The following is a 10,610-nucleotide window of genomic DNA, read 5'->3' on the forward strand; positions in this document are numbered from 1 at the left end:
CTCGGCGTCACCCTGGACAGAACACTCTCCTTTAAGAAACATCTTGAGAACACCGCAGCAAAGCTGAGAACCCGTAACAACATCATACACAAGCTTTGCGGGACTACATGGGGCTCAACAGCAAGTACACTTCGGTGTTCAGCCCTTGGACTCGTATACTCCGCAGCTAGTGTGGTTGCTACAGCATTGACAAAGGAATACTGGACTGCAGTTAAACACAACACATGGTACAACATTCAAGTTTTTGAATACAATAAATAATAAAATAAATAATTGTGTTTTATTTTACCTTTTATTTACCTAGTAATATATTATGTAGAGGTTAATAAATAAAAAACATTTAATTTTTTAAATATTTATTAACATTTTTTACAATACTTGTACCAGTAATGAATATTATATACATTGTCCAAGGCACAGCTTAGGTTATCATTGATATGTTGCAAACACTGATGAGATTTGAAAATATTTTTTAACGTTGCATCAGGAAGTGGATCAGGTTCTTCATCCATACAATCAATTCGGTTTTCCATAAATCGTTCCAGAAATTTTTTGGTTTCAGATTTTTTTACCAATATTGTATCATCTAATATATTATGATCATGTAAAAATTTTGAAATTTCTTCATATTGTATGTGACAATCATAAGAATACCATGATTGCCAGCTTAGACCATGATGTTTAGCACATTGTTGTTCTGTATACTTGGTATATAATTTATTTAACATTTCTTCTTTAATTGGAAGCACAGTCATTTTATGAACATGGTGTTCAGTAAAAGGATTTAAAATGGCAATTTCCCTACAGAGAAAAATATCTTCTGTAGGAAAGGAAAAACCTTGAAAGTCTGCAATAAACATGTCGAGATTTTTAACTTCTAATCACCAGCACCCATTTTTACTACTTTTAAGTAATTACCCCCACCACTACAGTACATCTCTTTTATTTGGACCCAGTTCTGCAGAAAGCGACCAACCCACATTATAGTAAAAATTGAGCTAATGTCATTTTTCGACTGCTTTCAACCTATTCTTCATTTTGCATAAGACGACCAACTGCTATCCTAGCATTTTATAGGAGAAAACGATCATCATTGACAATTTTTCTCTTAAAATCACAAATTTTTTTTTTACAGAAAACATCCAAACCACCTGGTTAGCAAATAAAATGTACTTACATCTATTAACTTATTGCAGAACGCATCCAAACCACATGGTCGCCTGCCGCTATTCATTTATCTTTTGACCAAGTGGGTTGGATGCATTCTGCAAATAATTCTGCATTTGAATAATCATTTCGTCTCGCCTACTACTTAATCGCATTTTTGTTGAAATAATAAACATTTGCTCATAATTTGTTCTTTTAAAGTATTACTAACGAGTAAGGAAGTGTGTGTTGTTAAACATGTTAAGAAATCGTGCTGCTAAAATATTGAATTAGTCAAGAAGCAACAGGGTAACTAATTAATTTTTGATGACTCCAAATTTACTGTATTTCAAACAAAAATAATATTGGCTATTACACGATGTAGTTGACTTTATTATTCTAAATATATCAACTTTATTACAAAGTTTCAATTTGCAATGATTTCTGTTTTGTTTTAAATGACAGGAAAAAAGATAATGCTTATTTTAAAATAATTTATTTAATAAATAAAATTTTAATGGCGTATAGGTACTCAGATACAAGGTGTTTCTATATTCCACCAACAACATTCTATCACAGAGAGCTCTCGTTAATTAATGAATTTTGATATAGGAACACAAACCCTTAAAATGCTTAGTTTCTGAGATACAGGGTGTTAAAAATTTAAAATCAAAATAAACAATTTGCCATAACTCAAAAATACCTTCAAATTTAATATTCTTTTCAAATTTGGTGCCCAACATGCTTTTTAATAAAGTACCTAATATTTTGACAAAGTTTTGAAACGTTTAACCAGTGGCGCGCTATCGAGTTAGTTGACAAGTTTTATCCCCCCATTTTTACGCCACTGGAGAAAACATTTTTATACTTATTTTAAATTCTCTGTTTAGTTTTAGTTAAAAAAGTAATAACCTTTTATGCAGCGGAACTGAACAAAGTTTTTATTTTAGATATATTGATTGCCAATCCTGACACTAGTAGAAACAAATTTTCTGTTTTGGAATCTGTGAAACACGCTTCGGGTGATGAAAATGGGGGAGCAGAAATTAATGGGGCCGTATTTCTCGAAGAGACAGAACATGAGTTCAGAAATAATGACACTGATAGTATCATCATATATGACCAAAAAAACCAAGATTCTCAGCTTCAAGAATTAGAGACAGTACATGAATTTAGAAATAATGACACTGGCAGTATCATCATATTATACGACCAAGATAACCAAGAATCCCAGCTTCAAGAATTAGAGACAGTACATGAGTTTAGAAATAATGACACTGATAATATCATCACATATGGCCAAGAATCTCGGTTTCAAGAATTAGTTGATGGTAACTATCTTTTTTCTGATGTGCTTTTCTTTTCCTTATAAAAGAGTGGGCCTGCCTAAAGTTACCTTTTCAACTGCTGCAACCTTTTTTATCCACTTTTTACCTTTTTTATCCACTAACACTTATTTTTTATATTACAGATTTTGAAACTATTGGAAACCCAAACTTAACTAGTACTGGAATGCAGATGTCGTCAGTTACCCTGAATGAAATTTGTATGGATAATAAAGAAAACATGGAAATGCAGAACAAACCAAATAGTAATAGAATTGTTGAAGAAGCAAGCGTTACAAATCCTGACTATGGATCTGATGATTCAGTAGCTGATCCTACGTATGAAACTGCTCGTCATCATGAAGTGGCCGATTCGTTCAGTCAATCAGAAGAAGAACCAAATGAAATAAATACTCGTAAAGGGAGACCTCGAAAGGGAAGAAAAAGAAAATTTGGAGATCAATCAGAGCCGAACGAAAAAAAAGTAGAAACAGTAACATGACCCATTTCGACTACAAAGGACGTAAAAAAGAATCAAGAACGTTAATAGATTTCGATTGCCAATGTAAACTAAAGTTTCACAGTTTGTTTCCGTTGAAGTACGAAAGCAGGAATTCGAAAAATTCTGGACACTAGAATCGTACAACTGCCAAAATAATTACATAGCGGCTGCGGTTCGCGAAGTCCCAAAGAAAAGAAATTACGGAAGAAATACTGAGAAACGTAATTTCTCTAGATGTTACAACAACTGATAAAGTCATCTGTCGAGAAATGTTTGTTAAAACATTTGGTATAAGCCCTTGCCTGGTGAACACGGCACTTAATAAAACGCCTGATCATAAGTTGGAAGAAGTAATCAATCAGATTAATAGGATCCCAAAATATATTTGCCACTATTCACGGAAGACAACTGACGCAAATTTTTACCTCCACATGTGACACTTGCCAAAATGTACGAAATATATTCCAAAGAATGTGATAAACCTGTAGGTATTACCAAATACAAACAAATCTTTTATTCCAACTTTAATTTGCGAACAAAAACGCTAAAAAAGGATACATGCAACGTATGCGACAGTTTAAAATGGAAATTAATAATGAAACAAATAACGAGAAGAAACAGGAACTAACTGAAAAACACAGACGACATCTTGATGAGGCTGAAACTGCACAATCCTTGAGAAGAGAAGATTTTAAAAAGGCAAAAGAATTGAATGACTATGAGTGCCTCACTTTTGATTTGGAGAAAACTACCACTTCCAAGGATTCCAACTAACATCGTTTTCTATAAGAGACAGCTTTGGGTCTACAGTGCTGGGGTGCATAGTGGATCAGAAAATCGTGGATACTCTTACGTATGGGCTGAAGGAGTAGCTGGTAGAGGAGCGCAGGAAGTGGGATCATGCTCAATCAGCCACACCCAAAAATATTTGTCATCTGACGTAAAACATTTGATCTTGTGGAGCGATTCGTGTGGGGGGCAGAATGCCAACATCAAAATTACTTTGATATTAAAATATATTTTGCATACATCCCATCATCTTGAAGATATTACTATAAATTTCTTATGTTCTGATCATAGTTTTTTGCCGAACGACTCGGATTTCAGTGATATCAAATCGGCTTTAAAACACCAGCAACGAATGTATTTGCCTTTAGATTACATAAATGTCATGAAAGAGTGCAGAAAGAACAATCCACTTGTAGTCACTGAACTGACTTCGAAAGACTTTTCTGGTACATCATCCATAGAAAGCAATATAACCAACAGAAAAGTATCTGTCGATGGTGAAAAAATTAACTGGTTTACTATACGATTTATCAAGATAACAAAAAATGAACCTTTTTCATTATTCATTCAGCAGAACACTTTTGACAGTCCCATTAAAGAGGTTAATTTAAAAAATATAACGATAGGGCGACAGCTTCAAAGTCAATGTGATTTATTTTTAAATTTGGTCAAACTGTGGCCTCAAGGGAAACCAATAGCAGAACCGAAGCTTGCAAATTTGCCGGACATGTACCATCTCCTGCCAGCAGATTGTTTAAGTTTTTATGAAAAATTAACCGGGAATGCAGGCATAGAAGAAGATGTTGATTGTTTTAATACAAATAATTTAAATTTCTGTATTGAAGAAATTTAAATTTCTAATATTGTTATTACCATGTAATATGTACATTATATCAAGAATCACTGGCCCTTTTTTGTAGTTGAGTCGAAATAATGTTAATAAATAAATTTGAATAACCTGAACCCACAAACCCACAAAAAATCAACACAGTACTCAAAAAAAGTTTTTTGAAAATTATGTTTCTTGCGGTCTATTTCAACAAAGCCTGCGGTGTAGTTTATGAAATATTAATATTTTAAACAAAAACAATTCATTGTTCATAAAAAAGTATTTTTTCAATTTTCTGAAGAATACTCTGTTTGTGGGTTGCAAGAATACTCTGTTCTGCAGAACTGGATCCATTTATCCAAGAGTTGTGAGAATCGTCAAAATCTAGCCACTTGACAAAAACTTTGTTTCCTTTTTTCTTCAATATTTTTTCTACTAAATAACTAGCTTTGTGTTTAACTATCTGTAATTGCTCTTTAAAAAATCCTCCTAGAATTTCTTCACCTCTATAATCTTTTAACAAGTATGTAATAGGGTTCGCCAGTTTTATTTTATAAACAATGAAAATTCCATTAGACCAATTTAAATTGTATTTCTTGTCAAAAACTCCTCGATATTTTGAAATGCGTACATGATCACCGATATGAAATTTTTGACTTTCCAAATTAACCATTTTAATGTGATTGTATACAGTATTTAACAATAATTTTTCATGTTTCTTTTTAACATCAGCCGGTTTCATGCCTATTGTTGTGTGAACTTTGTTATTGTATTCATTAACAACTTGATGTAAATGATTAATCAATCCATTTATAGGTACCATTGAAACTAAACTGTTTCCAAATCTTTGATTTAATCGTGCGAATAACTCGTTCAGCAATCGCAGCCTTTTTCTCACTGTATACATTGTAATGATTAATGTTATATTTTTTCAACAATGTTTTCATATATGGATTAAAAAATTCCGTTCTCATATCTGTTTGAAGATTATTTGGTGTTTGTTGTTTAAACACATGCTCCATACATTTAGCTACTTCGGACACCCGATTTATTTTTCAGTGGCAAAGCCCATAAAAATTTTGAGAAACAATTTATTACAACCAAGATATATTTGAAATCTCTGTTTGCATTTGAATACTTTTGCATATCAATCAAGTCAGCTTGGAATAAATCATTAAGAGATTTTATAATAATTCTTCGTCTTTTAAAGTTAATTCTTGCAGGTTTGTTAACTCATTAACAATATATCTTTTAACAGACATATTTATTCTAATTCTATGTTTCCCTCTTTTAGTTCTTCAATAATTGAATTTGTTTCATTTGTATGTCCTGTATGCCCAGCTAACTGTGATGATAGTAATAACCTCAATCTAGCTACAAGTTCGTTTGGATCATCCCAGTGGACGTAATCTATTTTATTGTTGTTTACTTCCATAAGCAGTCCTTTACCTTTTGTTATTGGTGCAATTATTTTTTTATATTTTTTTAATCTACTACCATATATCTGGTTACTTGATGAATAATGTCTTCCGTGAACATTCGTCGCTACCACTATTTTTGCATAGTTCTTTACGTCTTGATCTGTAAAATTAGCTGGGTGTTTCTTAAAAAAAGCTCATATAATCCAGACGTACCTTTATCTGTTGTTTTTTAAAAGAACATCAACACCATCTATATTGATTTCAGAATTTCCAATTAGCAGCTTTTCAGATGTTTCATCAAATCTAACTCAATATTTATGATCAAATTCTTTATTTAAAAAATCTGCCTGCATCGCTGTAATATATTTCCTAGGTAATGGATCATACTGGTCCAAGTAAAGTGTACGTTCCGGGTTAGCTTCAAATCGAGTTTCAGAGTTTTTATCATTTTTAATCTGTTCTTTTATATCATCCACTTCAATGTTTTCTAATATAGATTTTTTGATATCACTTGTTTCATCAATTTCATCATCATCATCCACTTCAATGTTGTCTTCTTCTGTTTCATCAATTTCATCATCCACTTCAATGTTGTCTTCTGTTTCATCAATTTTATCATCCACTTTAATGTTGTCTTCTGTTTCCATAATTTCATCATCCACTTTAATGTCGTCTTCTTTAAGTTCATCAATTTCATCATCCACTTCAATGTTGTCTTCTTTGATTTCATCATCATTTTTAATGTACCTTAAAGGTTCATATTTGGTTTCATTTTCAGAACCTGAATTCGTATTCAACTTGGTCTCAACAGTTTTTAAGTGTTTTGTAATTGGATTAAATAAATCTTCTTGGATTATTTGTCTTTGCTTTAGTTGTCTCAATTTACTTTGAATGTTTTTTCGTTTAGTTATAAGTTGTCTTTCGCTAAAATTTTCTTTCGCATCAGTTATTGATGGTTTTTCATTAAAGTTCCAGCCTATACTTTTGTATCGGTTAGATTCACTTTGCGTAAACGAAACAGTTTTTTATTGTCGTTGTTATACCTAAATTTCTCACTCTATCTATTACACAGCCTCCAATTTCATATCGTATCTCATCAAACAAATACATCAAACCATTATTAACAAAACGCAAAGTAGTGCTTTCTTTCCCATTATCCGTTATACGCCCTTCAATATACAGATTACTCTCAGAAGGTAAGGTATATATATCTTGAGTCTGAATAGGTATCCTTATTTCATCACAATGGTTAAAAGTTGCGTTGGCATAGGGTAAATGACTATGCATTTCTCGACTCACAACTGAGTTGTCAACCAATACATGACCTCCAATATTTAAAATGTTAAAACTCACATTCGCTCTTTTTACAAGTACACCTCAAGAAAATCCTAAGTATTCTAGTATTAATAAAAAATTTAATTCTGCACCAAGTATTTCTTATATTTTTCTTTTTTCCTGACGTTGTTTTTTATTGTAAATCCTAGTGAGGTTAAAAATACTTTGTTTTCAGTTGTCAACTGTTTGAGCGTCTGCTTAGCACTAATATTATTGTCAAAACTTTTAGTATTATATACACTGTTCACACCTGGATTACAATTGTAAATTACAACCATTATTATATATTTTTTTAATGTAGTCTTAACGTAATAACTCCTCGTGTGAAATTAACAAGATTACCATCCTGGTCAACTATTTTAATGAACATTTCATCAATATATCTATTTGTGACAGGTAGATAAATTACTTTTTTTGGAATTTCAACAATTTTGTAACCCGGTGAGAAATTTGGATAAAACATGTGGATGATATGACCTTGATTTTCATTGACGTATGAATTAGTGATTAGATTACATTCCACACAAATATAATTAACCTTTGTGATATGCACACCATTCTCGGCTACGTGAGTCTTTGAAGGTGGGAGCCGTTTTGATGTAAATCCCAATAAGGAGGCAATTGTATGTGGTTTTTCAAAATGAATTACTTTGTTGCTTTTTATTTCACATTTGAGTGTATTGTTATTAATTCTCATTACCAGACTTGTAGGTTTTTCACTGTTTTTTAGATACACTTTTTACGTTTCCTTGCACTGGTTTCTGTATTATATTTTTATCAATTTCTGTATCATCTTTACCTGGTGTTTGATCTATTTTTAATTCTAATTCAGTTATTTTTTCAGTTAAATATTTTGAAAGATCATCAACTTCATAAGAACCATGTGGAATCGTTATATCATGACCATTTATATAAAACTTGTTGTTTGTGTGGTCTACATTTGGAATTGGAAACCCAGTACATACTGTTCATTTTCGTTTAAAATAATTGGTGGATAATTTTTTGTTGAACACCGATTCTCTTCCAGATAACACAAAAGTGAACGACATGTTCAAACGAGGATCATACAGTAAATAAAAATTATTCTTTTAAAACAGGTATTTATTTAAAAATCTAAACACTATTGACTACAATTTAGTGTTATAAGATTAATAAATTTTATGATTATATACAATGTGACAATAGCCATTTGAAATAAAGTATGATAAAACTTCCATAGGCGGTCTCAAGTTTCCAAAACTATCAAAATACACAACTTTAGATTTGTTCTTGTAAGCTGTCCAATGAGTTCCAGGACCGTCTTTGTTATCTAAATTAATAATTCCACTCTCATGTTGCAATTTTTTTTCGGAAATGCGTTTCTCATAAATACACCTCTGAAATATGGAATTTTCATTAATTTTGCGTATTTTTGTAACTCTACATTTGTCAAAGCATGTTTTGGAATCTTTATTTGATCCGCTTTCTTCATAAAAAATACCCATACTCCCTTAAAAATGCAGTCACGTTGAATCGCCATACTTGACATTTTTTTGACCTGTAAAAAATACAGTTTGCATAATAGCAACTTATTTACATCAGGGTTAACCCTTTTGACCTGTAGTTTGATACCAACTTATTTACATCAGACTTGACCTTTTTGACCCGCAAAAATGCAGTTTGTATAACAACTACGTATTGACGTCAATCATTCGTTAAAAAACAATACGTTTGGATCCTAATTAATAATTTGACTTTGAAAATTACAAATAGCTAAATTACATCAGACTTGACCTTTTTTTAATCTGTAAAATGCAGTTTGAATAACAACTACTTATTGACGTCAACTAAACAGTAAAAAATAAGTGTATCATAATCAATAATTTGACTTTGAAAATTGCAAATAGACTACTTGATTTTGCATCGTAGATAATGTGACTTTGAAATAAAATCACGTTGAATAACATTTTCGCTTACGTAAAAATCTTTTATTTAACCTTCCCTGATATCAATATTTTAGTATTTAAAGCTGCGTGTATTGGTAGAAATTATCAGTTTACTTCAAGATTTTGAAAGTTCTGTTAGAAAATGGCTCGAATTCCAACTACATTGGTTGTCACTACCACTCACGACAAAAATTTACCATTAGAGGACCTAATGGTTTTTGTAAAGCATATGTTTAGGTAAGTATTTTTTTTATTTACTTATTTCTTCCTCAATCTATATTTATAATTTGATGTGTTTTTTATGACCTGTTACAATTTTGAATAACCACTAATTTACTTAAGACTTGACCTTTTTTTGACCCGTAAAAATGCAGTTACTATATAAATCTATGCATATTCAGTCTGATGTGTGAATTCCATTGCATTCAGAACTATTAACACGTTGTAAAACTAGAACTAGTGAACGATGGGAGTTAGAAGTTGCGTAGTCGAGTTTACTAACAAACAGCGGAATAATGCCGCTGACAGACTCCTAGTTAGCGAGTATAACATATACCACCCACGGGACGACGTTCCACAAGTCAGGATTCGGATAAATCACTTTGAACCTTGCAGAGATGCAGAGTATCCACTCGAAAGGGGGCGACACTTACCGTTTCCACTAGTTGACCACGTCAGACGCGAATTATTTTAATTTTACTGTATACAATTATTTAATATATTTTTCTATTTGATTTTTGTTTTCTTTTCCTTAGCATTAACTTACAATTATTTTTTTTATAGCTATTGTGTCACAGACATAAGGATGTCTGAAGACAAAATCCTTATCTTATTAAGCTATTCACCTAGGGCAGTGCCATTAAAGAGAAAATTTAACAAGATGCCCGTTCGGTATGTCAGGCCGAAGGTGGAAAACGAAAAAGAGCTATCCGTATTAGAAAGGTTAATGAATTCGTACAAGTTCAACATCCTCGATAAAGATGAACTAGATGAACCAAAGAAAAAATTATCCATAACAGATGTATACAGTGATGACGATGATGATGAAGCTAGCATAACTTTTCTTACTTACACACCTATATTTAACAAATATCTCGCTTACCTTTTCCCACGGCGATAACCAACTCCTGACCCTCCCTATTGCTATTTGCTCAATGTGTTCTACAAAAAAATATATATTCAGGATATACTGTTTTATTGCGGTTTGTCAGTTCTTACCCATATCAGTGTGTGTGTGCACTTAATCCCATGTATAGAATACAAATAACAGACTATAATGTTTTCGCGATTTACATATGGCCTTTATTATCATTATAGATGGAGCAATTATGCACTCTA

The 10,610-nt window shown here is 31.8% G+C and overlaps 1 long non-coding RNA gene across 1 annotated transcript; it reads left to right on the forward strand.

Annotated features, from left to right (window-relative positions):
• Positions 1-9,325: 9,325 nt before the first annotated feature.
• On the forward strand, positions 9,326-10,006 carry LOC126892539 (uncharacterized). The gene is made up of 2 exons (XR_007700897.1): positions 9,326-9,509; positions 9,674-10,006. It is a non-coding gene; the product is annotated as an uncharacterized LOC126892539 (long non-coding RNA).
• Positions 10,007-10,610: the final 604 nt, after the last annotated feature.

The sequence above is a fragment of the Diabrotica virgifera genome, chromosome 9, assembly GCF_917563875.1.
Source record: "Diabrotica virgifera virgifera chromosome 9, PGI_DIABVI_V3a".
NCBI classification, from domain to species: domain Eukaryota; kingdom Metazoa; phylum Arthropoda; class Insecta; order Coleoptera; family Chrysomelidae; genus Diabrotica; species Diabrotica virgifera.